Raw genomic sequence first — 6,174 nt, 5'->3', positions numbered from 1 at the left:
TTTTGTTTTTGTTTTTTTGTTCTGTTTTCCTTTCCTTTTGTAATTTCTTTTCTTTTATTTATTTGCTTTTCTGTTTTATTTCAATTTAAACTATTTAGGCATTTTATAAAAATGTGTTTACCACACCATATTTACTTAGGCAAAATAAGGCATCTCCCGGACATTTTTATTTTGATATTTGAAAACTTTTGTTATTGACATTAATTTGAATTTAAATTTTGATCCGGTTTTGAACTATCGCGAGATTATCAACACTAACAGAGGTGACGTGGCATCATTAGCGTAGGGTTACTGTAGCATAATTAACCGGGCGTCACAATTCTCCTCCACTACAAGAAATCTCGTCCCGAGATTTAAGAGGGAAGTAAAGGGGGAAGGTTTGGGTTACGAAATTCTAGGGAGCGTTCTTGGTCTTGGTTGTTCTTCTCGAAGAGGTTGATCCATTACATTGATGTCTTCATTCTGCTGTTTCAGGACATCATGATAAAGTTGTCGTCCTTTCTTCGGGAATTCCATCGTACTTACGACAGAGTAAGGGGGTATTCTGGAAGAACGGACTTCTGCAGGGTTTACTATCTGGTCAACATCATCGGGGAAAGTGGCGGAAAGTATCTCTCGAATTGCAACTTAAGAAATTATCGAGAGCAAAGTAAGAAGGTACAAAAATAGAAGTTTTCAAGCGCATAGGCAATCGTCGTTGCCTGAAACAAAGTGTTGAAGGGGTTTAGAGCAATCGGAATAAGTATTATGTCTGATGCCAGTATAGATCAGTAGGACGATGGTCCGTGAATTACATACGAGGCCACGCGCGATGAATAAATTTGGGAACAGGGGGTGCACAGGAGAGTCAGGTTTCGATCCTGTGGAACTGTGGGTTATGGGCCCACCATGTGGGTTAAAAGTAGGAAGGGCGGTGACATCTTGCACGATCATGATAGCAAGGCATGGCAGAGGGTAGCCTGTCAGTTATATGTCAGCAACATCGTCGGTACCAAGGGCGAGGGACGAAGAGAACCATTTTCCTGCTCGTTGAAACGAGGCGGACCATTAGGCAAAGTTCTCGTCCATCGGTGGTTACCGAAATGTCACCAACAATAATAACAGGGTCTTACTAACAGAGTTGTACACCGAGGTGTTTACATAAGCAGGAGAATATTACTGCTTAGTTCATATAGTTCACCAGAAAGGTTAAACCACACAATGGAAAGGAAAATATGATTATCAGATTAAACAGAAGAATGGAAAGGAAAATGTGTTTAAACACATATTTCAAGGTTATATCCTTCCCAAGGACAAGCTGAGCATGATATTCATGACAGGATATAATGTAGAAAACTCTTTAGGTAGGGGAGAGAAATTTCATGACATTACCCATACAACGGTGTGTGGATAATTGAGCAGGAAACAATTAGCTTTGGGCTTCAAATGTTCCTGTTTAAAATCAGAGTACCATAGACATGCTTCGAGATAGCATTGACATGGTCAACAGGTGAAGATCAGACTTTGGAAACAAAAAGGATCCATCAGGAACAACTTATAGAGTAAGTCCTACAATTTCCTCATGGAAGAATAGCTAACCTTGCTAAAAAGTAAAACTTATAACAATAGGTCCTCCCGCCAAGTGTGTTAGGCATGACATCACCTTACCGGGTCATAAATAGGCCAATGTTATAACTCTTGGAAATATGTTCCAACCATCATATCTGACCGAGATTCAGATCTGATTGATGTCAGGATAACTCAGACTCAGGATCCCTGAGAAGAAAGGTGCGACACAAATTGTCGAAACGACATCGAAGATTCTCGGGAGATGAACTATGGAAGCGAGTTCCGAACAAGGGTTCATAATTAAATCAAGGAGAGGTGAGGAGGTGACTGATTGACTCAGCGACAATCCATTGAGATTTCCAAAAGATGGATTTCCACAACTATGTGAACAAGGAGATAACATTAGCTAGATCGAATGATATAATGAGGTATGCTCGAGGAGAACATACCCAATTAAACATTGGTTGAAAGGTGAACCCGAAATATGGGATGGGTTGCACGACCAACGTCGGAATGGTGATTCCATAATCAATAGTCTAAGAATGAACGGCCGACCATTAACTTCAAAGGAATAAGGTTGCTAGAAGGGCAGAATCCAAACAACACAGTTCACCTGTTGGTATCCCGGTTAGAATCAACACGTGAACCTAGAAATGAATGGAGATGACGAGAAGTATTACTATATCAGGAATTCTTAAGAGGTGGGGCAATCCTCACAACATCCTTGACATGAAGGACAGTAATACTTCAATGTAGAACATAACATAAGCTAGATAGTAAAGAGCTCCATAACATGATCAAGTCTGACTTGGAGGGGGGGCAATAACGTTGCCGATGATAACACAAATCATCGAGGGGCAAGGATGGTATTTCTCATCCTGAATTTCATCTGATATCCTGGAAGAGCTCAAAATGTTGATGGTGATCACGACATTTTGTTGTCGAGGGGATCCACGAAGAAGCAATTGATCAGCGACTGCATCAAGCAAAAGGACTGATGCAACAAAAGATTATTGGAGCCACGGATACTACACAAACTCGGGGCAAGTGTTCGAGGTGAAACGATATGACGAGGAAAATCGACGTAAGCTTAGCTCATCGTCGAAAGTGGTGCTCCGGGAATAAGGACCAGGTAGCACAGTTAAATCATCAAGATAATGATATAGCCAAACAGGCTAGGAATGACGCGATCGGGTACAAACTCGTAAGTAAGGAACATTACTAAAAGTTGTTGAACCGTAGTGCGGACTCGATTCAATTATCGGGGTACTCGAGTGATTAACCACTCAAAACCCAGGAAAAATAGTAATCCGTGAGAATGTAGTACTTGATGAAGAACTCATAAGAAGTTATGCGGTTCCGTGATAGTCTCGAGATACCAGGGGGCAATACTCGACGACAGATCAAAGTAGAGGGTGGATTGGGGTATTGCTCTATAGAAGACAATTACTTAAACTTGCATAGGAAATGGTATTTAAAGGAGAACATGGTCAGAACCACGATCGCAAAGGATCAATTCACCGATACCAGATGATATTATACCAGGGAAATAGCTATTATTATAAGAAGCTTCCATGATAGGATCTACATCGTGTCCATGGGCATGAACACAAAGGTTCAAGGTCGACTCCCACTTCTTCAATGCATAACCTTCCATTCGCCTCTCGTATTTTGATAATGACATTAGTTGTCGAAAGTTTTTTTTTACCTGATGCAATACCAGATAAGTATGACCCGTGAAATCTTTCGGGTTCACACGGATTAGGGAAGGTGTAGGTTCAACCCATCAGGGCATCTTAGGAACAGATACCACAAACTTCGGAGTAAATAATACAAGCTCGAAAGTAGAGCATGGTTCACAAAGCAGAGGATACAATTTACCAAAGGCATCATGTATCCGAGGAAAAGCTCACAAGCTTATTTAATATGGAGGACATTGTCGGAGAAAATCCAATAAAGGAACCGATGGTCCACAAGGGATCTGATGTGAGCATCGGTACTCAACCAGAGGAAGAAGGATGCAAAGAGATCTGATTATAGAAGCAACTGACTAACTCAAAGTTCAAATGCAAAAGAATTATGATTTCCAAATCAGGGGGTCAGAAGCAACGCTCTGATCAAGGATGGATAAGTTGAGTAGGCTTAGGGGTACAATCGATGGCAATTTGATAGGTCGAGATCCAGCTCACGTTTAAAACGACGTTTGAGTCGGAAGGATGAATTCTAGGATCTGATTGAGGATTGCGAGCATTCGCAACATATTGAATCAATGGACTCAAAAAGATAATGACAAAGGGTGCCAATAAGATTTCGAGACTTATGGGATTAATCATAATGCTAGTAAGCAAGAATTTCAAGAGCAATAGGCTCCTGAGGATTTTCGGAAGATCGAATGGTATTCTGAACACTTTTGTGATATACTTGAATTCAACTGGGGATGAGCGGATACTCGGTAAGTGCGAGAATTATCCGTAGGGGTATTCAGGTGTCAAAGAACAGCATAGCAGTAAGCTCAAAGGATTCTTGGAACAACAGAGAGCATTACGGGGTATCTTGTAGTAACAAGATCAACTGGGAAACATTGTATGAATGGAGAGTATACGTGGTTATCCATAGGAGTTTATCGATGAAAGGGAATTGCAAAAGCGATGAACACAAGTCCTCGAGTTATCAGCAGAGAGTATCTTCAGGGTCTTCACGTGCAGCAGACGATCATTAGTAAATAAGGGGCTCTCCGGGTGAAAGTGATAACGAGATCCTAATGTTAGATTTAGTAAAATCATTTAACCCGAATAGAAGAGAGATCAGAGTCCCAGAGTAGAGGCAAGGAGTAAAAGATCCTAATACCACCCAATGGCGACGTGGGCCCGTAAGCCACACAGTCATGTTAGTAAAACAGTTTTCACTGAATAGACTCAACTTCGGCCAAGGAGTTGGAAAGGGGGATTCCTACAGGCAGTTGGCTCTGATACCAACTTGTGACGCCCCCGGTTTGACCGTACACTAATCATGCACGCAAATGTGTACGATCAAGATCAGGGACTCACGGGAAGATATCACAACACAACTCTAAAACATAAATAAGTCATACAAGCATCATAATACAAGCCAGGGGCCTCGAGGGCTCGAATACAAGTGCTCGATCACAGACGAGTCAGCGGAAGCAACAATATCTGAGTACAGACATAAGTTAAACAAGTTTGCCTTAAGAAGGCTAGCACAAACTGGGATACAGATCGAACGAGGCGCAGGCCTCCTGCCTGGGATCCTCCTAACTACTCCTGGTCATCGTCAGCGGCCTGCACGTAGTAGTAGGCACCTCCAGTGTCGTAGGTGTCGTCGTCGACGGTGGCGTCTGGCTCCTGGACTCCAGCATCTGGTTTCGACAACCAGATAGAAAGGAAAGGGGGGAAGGAGGGAGAGAAGCAACCGTGAGTACTCATCCAAAGTACTCGCAAGCAAGGAGCTACACTACATATGCATGGGTATATGTGTAAAGGGGCATATCAGTGGACTGAACTGCAGAATGCCAGAATAAAAGGGGGATAGCTAGTCCTGTCGAAGACTACGCTTCTAGTCATCTCCATCTTGCAGCATGTAGAAGAGAGTAGATTGAAGTCCTCCAAGTAGCATCGTATAGCATAATCCTACCCGGCGATCCCCTCCTCGTCGCCCTGTTAGAGAGCGATCACCGGGTTGTATCTGGCACTTGGAAGGGTGTATTTTATTCAGTATCCGGTTCTAGTTGTCATAAGGTCAAGGTACAACTCCGGGTCGTCCTTTTACCGAGGGACACGGCTATTCGAATAGATAAACTTCCCTGCAGGGGTGCACCACATAACCCAACACGCTCGATCCCATTTGGCCGGACACACTTTTCTGGGTCATGCCCGTCCTCGTAAGATCAACACGTCGCAGCCCCACCTAGGCTCAACAGAGAGGTCAGCACGCCGGTCTAAACCTATGCGCGCAGGGGTCTGGGCCCATCGCCCTATGCACACCTGCACGTTGCGTACGCGGCCGGAAGCAGACCTAGCCCCCTTAATACAAGCGCGAGCTTACGGTCCAATGCGGCGCGCGCCACTCAGTCGCTGACGTCTAAAGAGCTTCGGCTGATACCACGACGTCGGGATACCCATAACTACTCCCGCGTAGATGGTTAGTGCGTATAGACCAAATGGCCAGACTCAGATCAAATACCAAGATCTCGTTAAGCGTGTTAAGTATCTGCGAACGCCGACCAGGGCCAGGCCCACCTCTCTCCTAGGTGGTCTCAACCTGCCCTGTCGCTCCGCCACAAAGTAACAGTCGGGGGCCGTCAGGAACCCAGGCCCACCTCTACCGGGGTGGAGCCACCTGTCCTTTCAGCCCCCTCATCAGAATCTCTTGCGGGTACTCCTTGAGCCGACCCGACTTTAGTCATCACATGTGTCATGTATATAATGTATATAGTATATACCCGTGATCACCTCCCAAAGTGATCACGGCCCAGTAGTATAGCATGGCAGACGGACAAGAGTGTATGGCCACTGATGGAACACTAGCATCCTATACTAAACAGTAGGATAGCAGGTAAGGGTAATAACTATAGCAACAATGACAGGCTATGCATCAGTATAGGATTAA

This window comes from Triticum aestivum, chromosome 3D (assembly GCF_018294505.1).
Source record: "Triticum aestivum cultivar Chinese Spring chromosome 3D, IWGSC CS RefSeq v2.1, whole genome shotgun sequence".
Taxonomy (NCBI): Eukaryota; Viridiplantae; Streptophyta; class Magnoliopsida; order Poales; family Poaceae; genus Triticum; species Triticum aestivum.
This window is presented reverse-complemented; position numbering follows the sequence as displayed.